This window comes from Macaca fascicularis, chromosome 5 (assembly GCF_037993035.2).
Source record: "Macaca fascicularis isolate 582-1 chromosome 5, T2T-MFA8v1.1".
Lineage (NCBI taxonomy): Eukaryota > Metazoa > Chordata > Mammalia > Primates > Cercopithecidae > Macaca > Macaca fascicularis.
The window spans coordinates 78049165-78069784 of NC_088379.1; the positions used below are offsets into that span (position 1 = coordinate 78049165).

At 39.6% G+C, this 20620-nt stretch overlaps 1 pseudogene; it reads right to left on the minus strand.

Annotated features, from left to right (window-relative positions):
- Positions 1 to 19381: 19381 nt before the first annotated feature.
- LOC123573747 (U6 spliceosomal RNA) lies at positions 19382 to 19480 on the minus strand (annotated as a pseudogene).
- Positions 19481 to 20620: the final 1140 nt, after the last annotated feature.

The following is a 20620-nucleotide window of genomic DNA, read 5'->3' on the forward strand; positions in this document are numbered from 1 at the left end:
CTAAGAACTGGTGATATGGCAATGAAAAAATAGGCCAATTCCTTGCTCTATGGAGCTCAATGCAGTAGATAGAAAACGAAGAAATAAAGCAGTAGTACATCCAGGGTGCACTCAGCTGCAAGTAACAGAATATATGACATAAAGATATAAATAATCTCATGTAATAGAAGGTCTGCAGGTAGGTAGTCCCAAGAGTTAGCTCAGGGCTCATAGATAAGGATCCCAAATGCTTCCCATTCTTCCAATCTACCTTCCTCAGATGTTGGCTTTTTTGTCCTGAGGCTGCGTGGTTCAGATCCAAAGACAGAAAGTAGGAGAGGTGGCTCTTTTTTGTTTCTTTTCATGAGGAGGCAAAATCTTTTTCAAAAACCATCACGCACACTTTCCTTTACATTTCAGTGGCCATAAATGGATCGCATGGCATCCCTAGGAAAGCTAGTATAGTCCTATGCTGCATAACAAGATTTGAGTCAACAATAGACTGCATACAGGATGGTAATCCCATCATCTCAAATGAAGCTGAAAAATTCCTGTGATCCAGTGACGTCATAGACCCCACGATGTCAACTCAATACCTTTTCTATGTTTAGATATGTTTAGCTACACAAATACTAAGCATGTGTTACAACTGCCCACACTATTCACTATGGTACATGCTGCACAGGTTTGTAGCAGCCTATAAGCCATAGGCTATACCATATAGCCCACCTAGGTGTGTAGTAGACTGTGCTGTCTAGGTTTGTGTTGTACTCTTTATTATGTGGGCACAGTGATAAAATTGCCTAATGGTGCATTTCTCAGAAGATAAACCCATCATTAAGTGATGCATAATGGTATTTGTCTTTTTTGACTGCTATTATGGGAGGTGGGATTTTCTAACAAAGAAGAAAGGGATGGGAATGTCTATGAGCAGATAACCAACAGTGTCTACCATGGCTGCTCTAAAGAAAAAAATGACATGCCTGTAGCTAGGCTGAATTGTGAAGTACTGGGTGAGATATTTGCCTTTCTGAGCCTCAATTTCCTCATCTGAAGAAAGTTCTCTAGGATCTTTTCCAACTTTTAATATCTTCCTATTTTGTCTGTGATTCTGGGACTCTATGAAAACAATTTGAGCAAGATGATCAAAGGACTAGTGTATTAGTCCATTCTCATCTTGCTGTAAAGGAATACCTGAGACTGGGTAATTTATAAAGAAAAGAGGTTTAATCAATTCACAGTTACACAGGCTGTACAGGAAGCTTGGTTGGAGAGGCCTCAGGAAACTTACAATCATAGCAGAAAGCGAAGAGGAAGGATCCACAGTCTTACATGACCGGAGCAGGAGGAAGAGAGAGAAGGAGGAAGTACAACACACTTTTAAACAACCAGATCTCATGAGAACTCACTATCGTGAGAACAGCAAGGGTGAAATCCGCCCCCATGATCCAATCACTTCCCACCAGGTCCCTCCTCCTTCATTAGGGATTACAATTCAACATGTGATTTGGGTCAGAACACAAATCTAAACCATATCAACTAGTACTATGTTTGGATATGGAAATGGAGAAAGGAGGATGAATATGAGATACATCTGATAATAAAATCAGTAAGCAGTAGCACAAAGTTGAATGTGAAAGATGGAAAGTGAAGTCAATATGACACAACTGTTTTCTACTTCCACCTAGGGAATGAGTAAATGGCTTCCCGTCATGGGAGATAGGTTTTTGAGGAGAAATTATTTTTCAGATTTTACACTTAAAAAAGTATTTCCAGCCTGGCACAGTGGCTAATGCCTGTAATCCCAGCACTTTGGGAGGCTGAGGTGGGCAGATCATGAGGTCAGGAGATCGAGGCCAACCTGGCTAACACAGTGAAAACTCGTCTCTACTAAAAATACAAAAAATTAGCCGGGTGTGGTGGCACGTGCCTGCAGTCCCAGCTACTTGGGAGGCTGAGGCAGGAGAATCGCTTGAACTTGGGAGGTGGAGGTCGCAGTGAGCTGAGATCGGACCATTGCACTCCAGCGTGGGCGACAGAGGAGAAACAAACAAAAAAGATATGTCTTATATGTTTTCATCTTCATATGGAGAAAAAAAATCATACGACTCAGCAACTCATCAACAATATTGTTATTGAAATTGTAATTAGATAATTATTTTCATGATTCTTTGTATCATGTTTTGTTACCTGCTAGACTACAAGTTTTATGAGAGCAGAAACCATGCTTTTTCTCTTACTACATATCCAAGATAGGTGGGCTGTAGTGTCTTACATATAATGGGCATTCTTGTGTTCATTTATTAATTTATTTGTAAATGTTTACTAAAGAACAAATAAGTAAATCAAAAAATCTTGTAATGAATTTTTAGAAATTCTTTGCATAGCCGATTTTGTAGTGCTATATCCTTACAGATGGAGGGAAAATGGTCTTTAGTTGTGAGTTTCAGATGCACTTCTGGAGAAACTACTGCAACTTTCTCTTTAAGTTCTTAAGAAAAGAATGTGTATGTATTCCAGTATTGTCTTAAGTAACATTGAAATCAGAAGTTCAGGAACTGACCTAGTGACTTTGTTGTTCCAAAATGAAATGTGTGCCATCAAGTAAGTGTGTTCAGAAACTATATGCCATTGGTTTGAATATTCTTATATCGATTTGTTTGACAGTTGTGTTAGTACATTTTCACAGTGCTATAAAGAACTATCTGAGACAGGGTAATTTACAAAGAAGAGAGGTTTAATTGACCCACAGTTCTGTGTGGCTGGGGAGGCCTCACAAAACTTACAATCACGGTGAAAGCCAAAGGGGAAGCAAGGCACGTCTTACATGGTGAGAGAAAGAGAGAGAGAGTACAACAAGTGGGAGGTGCCACACACTTTTAAACAATCCGGTATCTTGAGAACTCTATCATGATACAGCACTAGGGAGACAGTGCTAAATCATTAGAAACCACCCCCATGATCCAATCACCTCCCACCAGGCCCCATTTTCAACACATGGGGATTACAACTTTACATGAGATTTGGTGGAGGCACAGACCCAAACCATAAGGGTCAAAAGGAAAAGTAAAAGAGTCATGTTAAAATGCTAATAAATGTCTTTCTTAAGGTTCTAAATAATTCTACAATCTATCAAAACATTACCTAAGTTAAATAATTCAAAGGATTCAACTTTAAAAGGAGTACGAAAGACAATTCACCAGAAGTGAAAATAAGGAAAATTTTTAGAGACGTTGATTTCTTTGTTAATCAGGAGGAATACAATATCAGATCTTTGAAAACTAACCTCAAGACAAGAGGTTATTGAAAAGTGACAAATATATCCAAAAAATGTTCAGTAAGATATTTAATAGAGCTATTAAAATATTTTTTCCTCACAGTTAAAGATTATTCTAGTCTATAAATTTATTTTCTGAAATTCATAGAATTGTCAGTGGTGATAAAGAGGAAACGGTGGCAAAATGGTATGTTTCTGGAAAGACTCATTTTAAGAACCCCAATGTCCCCCAAGTGTATTTCCTATAAGAAAGGACTTTTTAATACCTATTGTTGCACTAGTGAGGCTCAGCTAGTTCACCATCTGATTAAGTGATGAAGCATGGCTGGGGAGGCCTCAGTTTATGTGGATGTAGCCCTGATGGTATAGAGGAAGGTTAGTTACTTAGAAGAAAAAACCTCCTTGCATATAAGATCTATAGATTAAACTTTGAGTTAGTTGAGAAACTGAAGCCTGGGTTCTAAAATATCCACAATTAAAGGAGTCAACTATCATTTTTAAGTCTAAAATTAGTCCAGACCTATTTTATCCTTAATTTTGTTTTCAGAGATAAAGAATAATTTTTCTTTTAATTTTCAGTTTTGGAATCTTGCATTAATCATTTCCCAAACTAGTCTTTAAAATTTTCACATTTTTTGCAACCGTAGAATTATTTATTTGCTTAAGAAATCTGGAAGTCCCCTACCTGTACATAAGTAATAGGATCATCATGTGAGCAAATGATAATAGGAATCCCCTTTGCACATTCACAAAGTACTCGAATGATACGTTCGTACAGAGTTCATAGCTAAGGTAGTTAATTGCTCTTCTGGAATTACAGAGTTGGCCTTGTTGGGAGTTTGCTAAACCAAAGTTCTTCCCAGCGCTGCTCTTCGGGTGCATAAGTACGTAATAGAAAATACTATGCAAATAAGGGCTGGGCCCCAACTTCCGTGTCTTCTTTTAGACCCACATTCTAAAGCCTTTTTGGCTTAGGCGGTTATGTATGGCCTCACATCACTAAGTCCTTGAGTGACCTCTAGGACAGGAGGAGAAATACTATTTACCAGCACTAATCGATGACAGGCTGTGTGTGTTGGCCTCTGAAATATACATTGTTCCATTTAATGTTCCAACAAAGCTAAGAGGTAGATATCATCATCCTCATTTTATCTATGAGAAAACAGTTTTCTTTTTAAATTAATATTACTATTATTTTGTTTCAGTAGGTTTTTGAGGAACAGGTGGTGTTTGGTTACATGAATAAGTTCTTTGGTGATGATGTTTGAAATTTTGATGCACCCATCACCTGAGCAGTATACACTGTACTGTACCCAATGTGTAGTCTTTTATCTCTCACTCCCCTCCCACCATTTCCCTGAGTCCCTGAAGTCCATTGTCTCATTTTTATGCCTTTGCATCATCACAGCTTAGCTCCAACTTATGAGGGAGAACATACGATGTTTGGTTTCTCATTCCTTAGTTCACTCAGAATATTCACTTCACTTAGAATAACAGTCTTCAATTCCATCTAGGTTGCTGCGAATGACATTATTTCATTCCTTTATATGGCTGAGTAGTATTCCATGGTATATATATACCATTATTTCTTTATCCACTCATTGATTGATGAACATTTAGGCTGGTTCCATATTTTTGCAATTGCAAATTGTGCTGCTGTAAACATGCATGGCCAAGAGTCTTCTTCGTATAATGACTTCTTTCCCTCTGGGTAGAAACCCAGGAGTGGGATTGCTGGATGAAATGGCGGTTCTACTTTTAATTCTTTAAGAAATCTCACACTGTTTTCCATAGTGGTTATACTAGTTTACACTCACACCAACAGTGTGTTACCCTTTCACCACATCCACACCTATATCTATTATTTTTTGATTTTTTGCTTACGGTCATTCTTGCAGGAATAAGGTGATATCACATTGCGGTTTTGATTTGCATTTCTCTGATCATTAGTGATGTTGAGCATTTTTTCATACGTTTGTTGGTCATTTGTATATCTTCTTTTCAGAATTGTCCAATTATGTCCTTAGCTCACTTTTTGATGGGATTGTTTGTTTTTTTTCTTGCTGATTTGTTTGAATTCCTTGTAGATTCTGGATATTAGTCCTTTGTCAGATGTATAGATTGTGAAGATTTTCTCCTACTCTGTGGGTTGTCTTGAGGAAACAGAGCTTTCCATGGCAACATGGTAGCCCTCCTTAAAGCCTGACAAGGAAAATAATACATCTCTGATCCACATTTGTTGCTTCCACCCTTGGTAATAATGTCTTAAGTAACATTGAAATCACAAGCTCAGGAATTAAAGCTAACTATTATTAAATCAATATTTAGTAATAAAAATTGCTGTAACTAAAATTTCTTCATTAATAGAGTCTTGAACTTGATATCTTTTTATGTGTGATTATATACCAGATTGGAAAATACCAGTTCTATATTGTATTGCTTAAATTTATTTGTAGGAATCAGGATAGTGTTGTTATCCAAATATTTAATCTATTCTATTCTATTTAATTCTATTACATACAAAAATTCTATTATTGTATCATCTGAGTTTTACTTAATCTCATACTTCTTTGGTGACTGTAGTTTACGAACATTTTGTGAGTGTGTGTATATGGATGTGAGTATGTGTATATGTGTGTGCCAGTTTGTGCACACTATGATGATCAAGGGTTGGTTTCAAGTGGATATATTTTGTGAGGTGTTTTCTCTTGTTTCCATTTGGTTATGGATGTTTGTAATCCCACAACTCTATTGTAAGAGTTAATAAAGAATCAATCCTATTTCTGAAAGGAAAAGAAATATAGTTGCTTCTTTTTGTGACCACTCTTCCCTGATGTTGTAACATTCACTGATGAGGACTTGCTGAGATGCCTGATACCTCAGACATCAGTTTATCACTAATATTGCAGAATGTGTCACAGTAGGAAGGCCTCAGAGGTTCATAGTCAGTGCCAGAGTCCTCATTAGGGGTTTCTCTGACTCAGCCAGAGCTGGAGTACATCTCTTGCTCAGAATGTTCTGGTGTGATTTTAAAACATTGGTTTTACAGAGGCAGTTTCCTTTTAAGTGAGAAAAATAAAAGAAATCCTAAAAGTACTTCACGAAAAAAAACACCACATTCTTCTGACAAAATATATACACAAATAGATTTTCAGGAAGATGGTCTTTTCATACAAGTCTATGAATATTTAAATAAAGCTTATAAAGAAAAGACTTGTATTTTCCTCAGTATTCTACAGGATAATACCAGTAACAAGTTTTTTGTTTTTTGGTTATGTGAAATATGATTTATGTTTATGAAGAGGCTACTTCAATATCATAAGGTAATGAAAAGAATAAAATTATTCCTATAGGATATATTAAAAAAGTCCTGTTTTGTGGGTGCCAACACATATATAGCAGTTAGATGTTTTTAAAATAAGTTTTTTCCTAATTTTGGAGATAAGGGGATTTCAAATTAGCAAATGGAGTGAAAATTATATTACTTGATATCCAACTAATAATAACCAATTCATAATAATAATAGCTATAACAACCAATTCATAATGATCCTTACAGTCATATAGTGCTAACTACTTGCCAGACACTGTTCTAAGAGCTTTACAGATGTTATTTTATTTAATCTTTTAAACAGTCCAATGAAACAGGTATTATTGTTCAAACTTTACATATGAGGAAACTTAGACACAAATTACCAGTTATATCTTGTCCAATGTCACATTTTAGTAGAGCTGATTTGAATGCAGGCAGTGTTGTGCTATAGTTTGTGCTCTTTACTACTATATCTACTGGTTTGTTCCAATTTGACCATAAGTAGTAGTTAAAAACTTTGCTAAAAAAAATTGTACACATTGGCAGGGCACAGTGACTCACACCTGTAATCCCAGCACTTTGGGAGGCTGAGGCGGGTAGATCATGAGGTCAGGAGATTGAGACCATCCTGGCCAACATGGTGAAACCCGTCTCTACTAAAAATACAAAAAATAAAAATAAAAAATTAGCGGGGCGTGGTGGCAGGCACCTGTAGTCCCAGCTACTGGGGAGGCTGAGGCAGAAGAATGGCATGAACCCGGGAGGTGGAGCTTGCAGTGAGCAGAGGTGGAGCCACTGCATTCCAGCCTAAGCGACAGAGCAAGACTCCGTCTCAAAAAAATTGTACACGTTGGGCAAAGATTTCATGATGAAAACACCAAGAGCAATTGCAACATAAGCAAAAACTGACAAACTGGATCTAATTAAACTTAAGAGCTCCTGCACAGTAAAAGAAACTGTCATCAGAGACAACCTACAGAATGGGAGAAAATTTTTGTAATCTATTCATCTGATAAGGTCAAATATGCAGAATCTACAAGGAATTTAAACAAATTTACAAGAAAAAAACAAACAACCCCATTAAAGAGTGGGCAAAGGACATGAGCAGACTCTTCTCAAAAGAAGGCATACATGCTGCCAACAGATGTGAAAAAGTTCAACATCACTGATCATGAGAGAAATGCAAATCAAAACCACAATGAGATACCACCTCACACCAGTCAGAATGGCTATTAGTAAAAAGTTAAAAAACAACAGATGGTGGTGAGGTTGTGGAGAAAAAGGAATGCTTTTACACTGTTGGTTGGAGTGTAAATTAGTTCAACCATTGTGGAAGACAGTGTGGTGATTCCTCAAAGACCTAGAGGGAGAAATACCATTAGACCCAGCAATTCCATTACTGGGTATATACCCAGAAGGATATAAATCATTCTATTATAAAGATATATGCACGTGTATGTTCACTGCAGCACTATTCACAGTAGTAAAGACATGGAATCAACCTAAATGCCCATCAATGATAGACTGGATAAAGAAAATATGGTACACATACACCATGGAATACTATGCATCCATAAAAAGGAACAAGATCATGTTCTTTGCAGGGACATGGATGTAGCTGGAAGCCATTATCTTCAGCAAACTAACACAGGAACAGAAAATCAAACACTGCATGTTCTCACTTATAAGTGGGAGCAGAATGATGAGAATACATGGACACATGGAGGGAAACAACACACACTGGGGCCTTTCGGAGGTTGGGGGTTGGGCGGCGCATCAGGAAGAATAACTAATAGGTGCTTGGCTTATTACCTAGGTGATGGGATGATCTGTGCAGCAGACCACCATGATGCATGTTTATCTATGTAACAAACCTGTACAACCTGCACATGTACCCTTGAACCTAAACATTGACGAAAAGAAAAAAGGTTGCCAAAAAAACTGTACACATATTTCTCTGGACATTTTAATCATTAAATAAAGGTACAATTTTCTTTTCTTTTCTTTTTTTATTTTTGACATAGAGTCTTGCTTTGTTGCCCAGGCTGGAGTGCAATGGTATGATCTTGGCTCACTGCAACCTCTGCCTCCTGGGTTCAAGTGATTCTTCTGCCTCAACCTCCCAAGTAACTGGGACTACTGGTGCATGTCACCATGCCCGGCTAATTTTTGTATTTTTAGTAGAGACAGGGTTTCACCATATTGGCCAGGCTGGTCTTGAACTCCTGACCTCGTGATCTGCCCTCCTCGGCCCCCCAAAGTGCTGGGATTACAGGCGTGAGCCACCGCGCCTGGCCAAGAATCCATCTTTTCAATGACGAAGCCATTCCACTTGTAGAGGTGGAGCTGTTCCTCCTGCCCCTTGCTTACTCATGAATCTGGCCTGGATTTTGTTACTCAGAGTCCTCCTTCCCCTAGTCACAGTGATTGGTTCAGGGCTGTGCATATGACCCAAGCAGGATTGTGCCTAACTTACCGTCTCCCAGCTTCAAACCCATCCTTCTTTTCCTTGCTTTGGGATCTTGGAACTGAGCCCTGTAAACATTTCTCGTATGCTTGTTAGTGGAATGTTAAACTGCACCAATCGAGAACAATGGAGTGTCCCTGCAAGGCAATAGCAGCAGAAGAATCTTCCCTTCCAGGTCCTGGTCCTACATTATTATTATATATATGTATACAATATGCTGCATATTAAATACATAACTTATCATTATTGTTCTTATTAATTAGGGTGGGAGCCCAGGGGCTGCACCAGGGAGCTCTGGTTGTATCCTTAGGCAATGTGCTCCCCATCTGCAGCTACTTTTCAGTAGCTATGCTCAGCCGCACCCTCAGGCAGCAGTGGGCTGCTTCAACAGACCAGTTGCAGCCTATCCACACCCTCTTTCAATTGCAAGCTGCTTCTCTAGGCTGGCTGTGGTCTGTGCCCTATGGCAAATTGACTTACCACCAGCAGGCTTCTTGTTCCTGCATTAGCCACATCATTTTCAAAGAGGTCTCAGCCTCATCCTTCAACAGGAGAGGGCTCCTTTAGTCGTTGGTTCCTTTATTGTTAATTCATCCTGAGCCTACAATTAGTAGCTGCTCTTTTGCACCTGCTATTTCTGGACTCAATAGCATCGTTGTGTGTGTGTGCTGTTTTGGTCATTTATTTTAAAAAGTTGCAGGGAATGTTAACTTTTACTGAACCACCTTCTACTGCTCTGGTTAAAACTTGTTTTGTTAAATTTTTCCTGTTCAGATAACCAGTGTGGTTTCTGTGTCCAGAATGGATCCTGACTGATATAAATGTCCTCTGAAATTTTATACAGGTTCTGTGAAAAAAATGATGATCTTTATCTTCTTACTGGATTGGGAGCTGTAAGTATAAGGTAAACAGAAGCTGCTTGATACCATTGTCCCCAGTGACAGAGAGGGAGGCTATTTTCAGTTAAAAAAAGAAAAAGATGAGGTCATGCACAGAGAGAGAAATAGATGTGAGATAAATGAGGATAGAGAGAATTCTGATGTCATCATTTGACTCCTTGGATCCAGCCATGCCTGAAGATAGCTCTCCAGTCATATAAACCAATACATTCTTTTTCTTTTTCTTAAGTAAGTTTAGGTTGGATTTCTGTCTCTTGAAGTTGAAAGAATACTAATTATGATATAAAGTAGCCTTGCCACAAAGGAAATAACCACTTATTCACCTTTCATTTTCTGTTTTAAAAGTACCTTTAATTTTTAAAAGGATTGCTTCCTTAGCTTTCATGCGTAACCTACTGAAAGCTATCTGTCAGCCCTCCTTCACTGAAGGGGGTGCATCGACGTGTCCACCACAGTGATAACTTGCTTTGTCTAAGGAATTAGAAAGGGTCTCCCTAAAAAAGTGACCACCTGGCTGAGAACTGAAGGATGTGTCAGAGTTGTCAAGCTCTAACAGAGTTAAAGAGTCAAGGAGGGGAGTTATTAATCTGATCATCCAACAAACACTGTGTACTTTCCTCACGTGCAAAGTATTATGGTGGATGCTAGGGATACAAAGTTGAATATGCTCCCCTATTTTAAGGAGGCTGTGTTAACTATCTATTTTCTGTAATCTGATGCTTTGATATCTGGGGCCTTGCTGACCCTGAAGGGATGTCCTCTCCCAGAGTTAGTTAATTTCTAGAGATAGTAAAAACCTCACCTGTGAGTATAACTTTCAGCTGCAAACCAACCAATCCAGATCCCATACCCCTCCACCTTCTTTATCTCATACTCCTGGCCATCTGCCCCAATCACCCCAGAGCCAAGTGCTAGACAATTAGGCCAGTCTCTATGCTCCAGAGCCCGCTGAAATTATTCAAACTAGCCAATCCTAAACCTGGTAACCCTGTGTCATCTGTTCCTAACTGTGGAAACCATAATAAAAGCTGTTGCTCACAATTTCCCCCTCCCTCTACCTCCTGACCAACCCTGGTGCTTCCCTGTGTGTCCCCTGACTCCATTGTGTGACACGGTGTGCCCCTTCCTCCTGGGATTTGTGAGTAAAATGAAGCCATCTTTTCACTGGCAATAGACTCCCGATCTGTTGGCCTTATGGAACTTCAAATTTTCTATCAATACACTATATTTTAAAACAGACCATACTAAGGAAACTAAAACTTTTTTGTAGCCTCAACTAATCAAAAGCTTGTTGAAAACCGACCACATCTGCCTTACCCATTACTATATCCTCAACAGTAACTCATTTGTTATTATAATTGCCCCATATGGATTTCTGAGCACTGTTCATCTAGTATCACTTATATTCATTTCTTCTTTCTAATTTCCAGTAACTCCACTCCACTTCAGGATTTTTTTTTTTTTTTTTTTTTTTTAGATAGAGTCTTGCTCTGTTGCCCAAGCTGGAATACAGTGGCACAATCTTGGCCCACCATAACCTCAAACTCCTGGGCTCAAGTGATCCTCCTGCCTCAGCCTTCTGAATAGCTAGGACTACAAAGATACATGCCACCATGCCTGGCTAATTAAAAAAAAAATTATAGAGAAAGGGTCTTGCAATATTGCCCAGGCTCATCTTGAACTCCTGGCCTCAAGTGATCCTCCCACCTCAGCCTCGCAAAGCACTAGGATTACACATATGAGCCACCATGCCTGGCCTCTAAGCTTTCAGGAAGCTCTTTTTTTTTTTTAATTACTCCCTTTGTCTTTCCTTCATTAAGTTTTTGTCCATAGTCAGTTCAAATGACTCCAGATCTACAAAGCCTCTCCTGACCCTCTCAACTCAGTGCACGTCCTCTGTTTCTTTAACTGATTAGTTTCATCTCCCTATTGTACACTCTGCCTCCTGTCCTAGTTATCTGCACTGCTGTCTTATCGCTGTACAGACTGTAATCTCTTTGAATAAAGGAATCATACTTTAGACATCACTGTATTCTCAGCTCCTAGCACAGTGCCTGACAGATAGTGTTTCATAACTGTTGAACGCATGAAGAAATACTGAATTGTAAACTTCTTTAGGGCAGGGGCTGTATTTTACTTTTCTTTCTTTCTTGTTTTTTCTTTTGTTTCAGACAGTCTTGCTCTGTTGCCCAGGCTGGAATGCAGTGGCACCATCTTGGCTCACTGCAACCTCTGCCTCTGGGGTTCAAGCGATTCTTGTGCCTCAGCCTCCTGAGTAGCTGGGATTACAGGCACCCACTACCATGCTCGGCTAATTTTTTGTATTTTTAGTAGAGAAGGGGTTTTGCCATGTCTAGGCTAGTCTCGAACTCCTGGCTTGATCACTCGAGAGTGATTTGCCCTCCTCAGCCTCCCAAAGTGCTAGGATTATTACTGGCATGAGCCACCATGCCTGACCCGTATTTTACTTTTCTATCTAAATCCTCGGATACCTACCACACATCTTGCCTATGAATGATGAATAAATATTTAGCGAATTGAGTAAGCCTATAAAGGAGGCTGAGTAAGTAGTATTAATAACTCCATTTGAAATAAAGAAACTGAGGTTCAGAGAAGTTAGTGCTTTTCCCAAGGGCCAAGCACCAAGTTAATATGAAATGGCATAGCTGGGATTAGAACCCAAGTACTTTGCTACCACTCCAGAGTATTTCCCACTACCCATTGTTACAAAAATAGCTAGCCTAGCTGAGTGATTCCTATGTGGTAGGAAGATAAAGATGTCATTGAGAAGTCTGTCACAGGGCAAGATCTTGCTCTCTGTTATATATACGTTTTTGAAATCCTCTCCATTTCCATAAGACTATCATGACCTTTATTGACAACAGATACTTGAATCTGTCTCCAGTATTGATTTAATAAAAGGTGAAGACAGAATATCATTGTTGCATAAGATGAAATATTGGCAGGTGTGAGGAATTTAGCATTATTTTCTTGAGGATGTCACATTGTAAATTGATCTGAATCTGTTTGTTTTCCCAGAATTTTTACTGGCTGGGTTTATTCCACACATACCTTCCCCCAACTTTGGCAATATGTCACGAGCTATTGATAAATTATTAAACTCTGATGCAAATTCAAGTGCCAGGATTAACCATAGGATGGTATATTTGTTAGGGTCTAGTCAAGAAGGAGAAAACACAACAGTTATTTTGACTTAGAAAATTTCATATGAATAATTGTTGACTAGGAAAAAGACAAAAGAAGAACTCTGTATCATGGAGGTGGCAACAGCAGGAAGTGACTCTACCACTCCTAGCGCGGAGGAAACAAAGAAAAGAGGTTGAAATGATGAAAACTTACAAATTTAGAATAAGGGCCCCATGGAGTTGAAACTCAGGTCTCTGAGGAGGAGGTCTGTTCAGCTGAACTGGCGTTTCTGAGTTCAGAGGAGGGGGCCTGGCCACTGGGACCCTAACCTCTAAGGAGGGACCTCCAGCCAGTTAGTGCTGGACGTTTCTGAAGAGAATGTGATGAAGGTGGTTCTATAAATGCTGGAAAAACTGTAAACTGGATTTAGCTGCTGCTGCAGGAAGGCAGGGCTCCTGCAGGGTGGAGAAGAATTACTGAAATATTGCTTACTGGAGCAGGAAGACAGAGAGGAGCAAGAAGCCCACAGGAAGGAGACAGGCCCCTTCTTCCTCTTCCAGCCTTGCCAGTCTCCCATGGAGCTCCCACTGGCAAGGCTAAAGACAAGCCAGTTGACAAAGCTGAAATGTGGTTGGCAGAGCCCTAGCAACAGCATCACAAAGCCGAGTATAGGATGTGTTTGAAGCCGAGAGACAATAGCTTAGGAAGGACCACAGAAGAAGGTTTTGCTCTGTCCTCTCCATGGGCTGGGGTTTTTGCAGCTTCCCTGACAGTATTACAGTGTCACAATAGCTAAGAGAGTAGATTCTGGAGTCAGTTTGACTGGATTTGAATCCTGGCTTTGCCCCTTTCAAGCTGAGTGAGCTTGGGCAAGTTACTGAACCTTCCTGTGCTACCTTGTCTTAGCTTCCCTAGTTATAAAGTATGGATAATAATATTACCTATCTTACAGTTTATGGCAAGGACTACATAAGTTAACTTTTGCAAAGCATTTAAAGTAGTGCTCACCGTAGAAAATGCTCAGTAGGTAGTAGCAGTTATAACCTGAGCAGAGGTGCCCATACCAGATGCCTGGTTGCCTGAGTCCTGCCCAGGTCCCCTCCATAGCTGGACACTCAGAGCCATGTGCTGCTGGCTCAACTTCCAGGGCTGCCAGCTCCTTTCCAAAGGCTTTCTTCCTTCCCATCAGTGAAACTTCTTCCCTCCTCCAGAATCAGAGTGGGTAGCAACACCTCACTTTCAAAGGGGAGGGAGCACCTGGCCCTCAGCATTGAATTTAACAGCAACCCAAAGATTCCACACTCTAAGTTAATTGCCTAGATATTCTAGATATCCTAGAAGAATATACACATCCATGACCTCTCCTCACTTGAGGACCTCCTCTCCTAGGTTCAAAAATAATCTGCTGAGAGCTGAAGTGTTTGAAAGTGGAGGAAAGAAATGAAGATCCATGATGAGTATTACAGTTCCCTTGACCTCTTCCTTGCCAACCTCTGTGTGTCCCTTCTCGTCCTTGCCAGGACTCAAGAGATCTCAGAAAAGAATGCTCACCCACCACAATTGCCAAATGAGTTTGTGAAAGAATTTTTTTTTTTTTTTTAAGAGAGAGAGTCTTGCTCTGTTACCCAGGCTGGAGTACAGTGGTGTGATCTTGGCTCACTGTAACCTCCACCTCCTGGGTTCAAGCGATTTTGTTGCCTAAGCCACCCAAGTAACTGGGATTATAGGTGCCCACCACCACATCCAGTTAATTTTTGTATTTTTAGTTGAGACGGGGTTTCACCATGTTGGCCAGGCTGGTCTTGAACTCCTGACCTCAAGTGATCCGCCTGCCTTGGCTTCCCAAAGTGCTGGGATTATAGTCATGAGCCACTGTGGCCAGCCAAAGATATTTTTAATTTGAGTTTTATTCCTCCAAAACTCGCTCATTGCTATGAAGCTTTTGTGATAGGCATAGGGTAAAGTGTTCTTGCCATTGTTTTACGGGGGAGTGCAACCCCAGGGTAGCAAGAGTGAGGGGCCATACAGAGAGAGTTGTAGAACATTACTGCACTGGAAAAAGCTTCAAAAGAAAATGCAGCTGATATTTTGATTACAAGGATGTCTCCCGATAGGCTACATGAAACCATTATGCCTTGAAGGTGTCCATGGAAAAGTCATGGGAAAGAAATGAAATGAAATAAACTGGTCTGTTGGTTCCTTCATGTGTTATGTCTCTCATTGGTCAAAGTTTGCTCCATTTTTGTCATGTGATTTGACTGCTTGGGATAGCTGATGGGAAATCCACATCCCATGCTGCACAGCACAGGGCCTCAGAGAGTCAGTAAGCTGAATTTGATGCTGGAGCAGTTACAGCTGCTCCCATGTGGGGCCCAAGGGAGGCCACGCAGCCTCTGGCCTCCCCCCATGGAATGAACAGATATCCTGCAGTGTTGGGCGGAGAGGCAATGGTGGCAGTGGCCAGGGCTTTCTACTGAGCAAATGGCAGGGGGCAGATGACAAGAGCTAATCTGAGGATGTGCATAAATTGAGTCTGATATTATAGACAGTAATAGATGAGGAGTAAATCAGAGATTGGAAATGTGATGAAAGTAATTAGGGAAATGGAAAGTTCCAGAAGGATATATCTGGAATATGGATTTATAGAGCACGGGGAATAGAAGACTCTGTTGACACATGGAACCAGAATGCGGGGGAGGCAGCTCTGCCCCAGGAAGCAAGGGACCTGGTCCCAGTTGCCCACCTTCCCTTAGCTGTGGGATGGTCTCGGATTTGTCTCTTCATCTCTCCGAGCTGGTTTCCTTTTTTAAGAAATGGAAGCGAATCAATGCTAACTTTTTTCAGCTCTGAGATGTGTGTTTCAGAGAGACAATTTTGCAGGAGTAATTTACATGTAGTCTTTTCAAATTTTGCTATATAAAAATGAGAAATTATAGCCAAGAGCATCCCTAGACAGAAACTTATTTTTAACTTAAAATATGCAAGAGTGGTTCCTAAGATAAGCTTTTGCTCTGGGCAACCAACCAATCTGAATTCTAGGCCTGCCTCTGTTAGCAGCCAGCCATATGATCACATGTAAATGAGCTAACATCTATCTCTAAACTTTAGCAAAGCACAGGCTCTGGACTCCAATCACCTTGGCTACAGTCCAAGTGTAAGCACTGACCAGCTATGCGACCTTGAGTATGTTACTTGACCTCTCTGATCTTCTTTTTAATATCTTTAATAGGGGATAATAACAGTACTTATTTAGAGGGGCTGCTGTGAGTAAATGCATATGAAATATCCCACATAAATATATATTCAAATATCAATTAGTATTTCCTTTACTGTGAAAAGAGGTAGGTAGGCCATGGATCCCTAAGCCCCATTTCAGCTGTAACTTTCCATGATTCCTTGCTCTGATTCTTTACTTATTACAAATGCTTAAAGATCACTTATTATGTGTGTAGTCCTGTACTACCTTGCCCTCAAGAAGCACACAACCTTGCTGAAACAGTCACATAAGACGAGAAACCATACACAGTAATCGACACTATTTTGATAAGGAATGATATCTTAAAAGCATAATAGATCTTATTTAGAGTTTTCACATTGATAACTTATCAAGCACATTATTCTGGGAAAAGGCACTTCGTCGGTGTTGGAGGATATGCTTATGACAGGTCCTCACAGTTCTTTAAAAAATATTTCATAGATGTCCATGAGTATATGTTCAACTGATAACTAATGGAGTACTGTTGGAAGCGATGTGCACATAAGGGCTTCATTGTAAAGTCTGAAGCATAGTCAATTATATATCATTCCTTAGTCTAAATGCTCTTTATAATGATATCATATTTCTAATGGAAAAAATTAACATTAAAATTAATATTAGACTAGTGACTTGAGTTTAATTGAACTGGCAATGTTTTTTGTTGCCTTAAAGGTGACCATGGGTAACTCTTTGGACTTAGTATAAAATATCCCACCCAAGAAATAAAGGCCTGGCCAGGCGTGGTGGCTCATGCTTGCAATTCTAGCACTTTGGGAGGCCAAGGTAGGCAGATCATTTGAGGTCAGGAGTTTGAGACCAGCCTGGCCAACATGGTGAAACCCCGTCTCCACTAAAAATACAAAAATTAGCTGGGCATGGTGGTGCACGCCTGTAATTCCAGCTACTCGGGAGGCAGGAGAATTGCTTGAACCCAGGAGGCGGATGTTGCAGTGAACCAAGATGGTGCCGCTGCACTCTAGCCTGGGTGACAAAGGGAGAGTCTGTCTCCAAAAAAAAAAAAAGAGAAAGAAAAAGAAAAGAAAAAAGAAATAAAGGACATTGGGAGGCCGAGGCGGGTGGATCACCAGGTCAGGAGTTTGAGACCAGCCTGACCAACATGGTGAAACCCCATCTCTGCTAAAAACACAAAAATTAGCCAGGCGTGATGGCACGCACCTGTAATCTCAGCTACTCAGGAGGCTGAGGCAGGAGAATCGCTTGAACCTGGGAGGCAGAGGTTGCAGTGAGCCGAGACCATGCCATTGCATTCCAGCCTGGGCAACAGAGCGAGAGTCTGTCTCAAAAAAAAAAAAAAAAAAAAAAAAAAGAAGAGAAGAAAAGAAATAAAGAACAGTATCTTATTCAGCAATAGCAAAGTCTCTCCAACTATTTAAGGAGCAACACTAAACATAGGACCCCAAAATCCTATTCAATTTTAAGTACAAAAATAGAGAAAAAAGTCAGGAAAAGTATATTATTTCAAAAGTGTATTTTGTTTAGAAAATATGTCATTAGGTGTTAATGAATAATGCTAGGTAAAAATGGAAAAATCTGCAGTATTATTAGGCATTTTATAAAACATTAAGAAACGTAATTTAAGAAGGTTTAAGGCAGGACACCCAGAAAAGTTTATTTTAGGGTACTAAGGAAGATGCTATCATAGACTACAATGTATTGTGGTGGTAAGATGCTGAACTTTGATTTAGAACATATTGGTTCGAATCTTTATTCTACCACTTGCTGTTTTAGATTACTTTGGCCAAAGGTCCTCCTCTCTCCATGAAATTGAAGGAATTAAAAATATCTCAAGTTTATTTTATTTATTTATTTTTGAGACAGGGTGTCTCTGTGTTGCTCAGTCTGGAGTGCAGTGGCACCACCACTGCTCACTGCAGGCTCAACCTCTTCACGCTCAGGTGATCCTCTCACTTCAGCCTCCCTAGTAGTTGGGACTATAGGTGCATGCCACCACACCCGGCTAATTTTTATGTTTTTTGTAGAGACAGGATTTTGCTACATTTCCCAGGCTGGTCTCAAACTCCTGGGCTCAAGCAATCCACCCACCTTGGCCTCCCAAAGTGCTGGGATTATAGGCATGAGCCGTCACGCTCAGCCTTCAAGTTCATTATCAGTGTTATTTGTTCATTACGCTCAGTCTTCAAGTTCATTATTAGTGTTATTTGTAAAATTGTTACCACAGTTTTACATGTACATAATTTAAAGAGATAAATAGTTTTACAAAGCTTCTTTGAAAAACAGTAGCCCTTCCTCTGACATTTTCCCATCCTTGGAAGAAACCACTTCCAACTCTAAGTTATTTCTTTTAATGTTTGCCTCTATATCACTTAAGTTAGTGCCGGTATTTTTTATTGTGGTAAAATATACATAAGATTTACCATTTTAAGTGTATAACTCTGTGGAATTAAGCACATTCACATTGTCATGCAACCATCACCACTATCCATCTCAATGTTTTCATCATCCCAAACTGAAACTCTGTAACTACTAAACAATGACTCCTCACTAAACCCTGCTCCCAGCCCCTGGTAGCCACTGTTATACTTTCTGTCTCTATGTATTTAACCACTCCAGGTACCTCATATAAGTGGAATCATACATTAGTCTTTTTGTGACTGGCTTATTTCACTTGGTATAATGTCTTTGAGGTTTATCCATGTTGTAGCCTGTGTGAGGATTTCCTTTTTAAGGCTGAATAAATTCCATTTTATGTATATGTCACATTTTGTTTATCCATCTATGAGTGGAAATTTGGGTTACTTCTACCTTTTGACTATTGTGAATAAAGCTACTGTGAACATGGGTGTACAAATATCTATTTGAGTCTCTGCTTTCAATTCTTTTGAGAATATACCCAAAAGTGGAATTGCCAGATCATATAGTAATTATGTTTAATTTATTGAGGAACTGCCATAGTGTTTTCTATAGTGGTTGCACTCTTTTACATTCCTACCCACAGTGCACAAGGGTTCCAGCTTCCCCACAATTTTTCCAACACTTGTTATTTTCTGTGTGTGTGTGTTTTTTAAAGGAATACTTTATGAATTTGTGTGTCATCCTTGCAATGGGCTATGCTAATCTTCTCTGTATCATTCGAATTTTATATATATGCTGCCAAAGCAGAGCTCTACGTATTTTTGCTTTCTACTTTCGGAAGATTTTCTTAACTTTATCTTCCAACTCTTCTACTGAGTTTTTATTTCTACTATTATACATGCGATTTCCAAGAACTTTTAATTTCCAGAATATTTCTTTTTTAAAGAGAACATCTTATTATTGTCTTATGAATAAAATAACTTTTCCTATTTGTCTGAATACATTAATTATAGTCGTTTAAGGATTTATTCTTCCTACAGTAGTCTTTATTTCTTTAATTTGCTTTTCCCGTTTATTTCTTTGTTTTAGTTTCTTTCATGCCATAGCTTTCCCTCAGATATCTGGTGATCTTTGGCCACTTGCTCATATTTAAGAGCTCTAAGCTTGTTGACTATGGGATTCCTGGAGGGTGATTTGCCAGGGTCATTTTGTGGGTATCCTTAATATATATTAATTAAGACTACTCATGTTTCCTAGAGAAGTATTTTTACATTTCCTGCTTAAAATACACAGTGCTGGCTCTCTTCATTCTGGAGCTGAAGAAGAGACTGGAAGGGAAGTATTGTCTTCTCAACATTCGGCATGTCAATGTTCTGTTAATATGACTGGGTTCAGCATAATAGTCCCTCAACTGTGCCTAACAACTCGTAGTCCTGGAACTCTTTTTTCTATCTGAAGTGAGTAAACCTCCAGTGTTTGGATGGGGTGTTAGGGAGGCATTTGGTTTGCTACACTGAGTGAAAATGAGTGATCAGAAGTTCTCATTGCTTCTTAAACTAACCAACCCAGTCCTTCAATGGCCTTAGTTTTGTCCCTGCTTTCAGAGGTACCTGGTGCTGCTTATTCCAGAGACTTTCTGGATTCTGTAGTGAAACTGGGTTGCTTTTTAGCTTTCTCCTGCAGGTTTAGGATTGAGGTCTAAATCAGCTGTCTGAGTAAGTTGCCTCTCATCCACTGTTTTCCAGCTTTCAGTTTGTTGTGATGTTTCCTCTCCCATACTTTTCTTACGTGTTTTACAACCATCTTTTTTTACTATCATTTTTTGTGGAATTTGGAGGTAGTGAAAGTAAGCGTGTATGTGTTCAATCTTCTCCTTTTCTCCAGAATGCTATATATTTTCTAGTTCTAATAATCTGTTAGTCTAAGATGTGTATGATAAATTGTAAAAA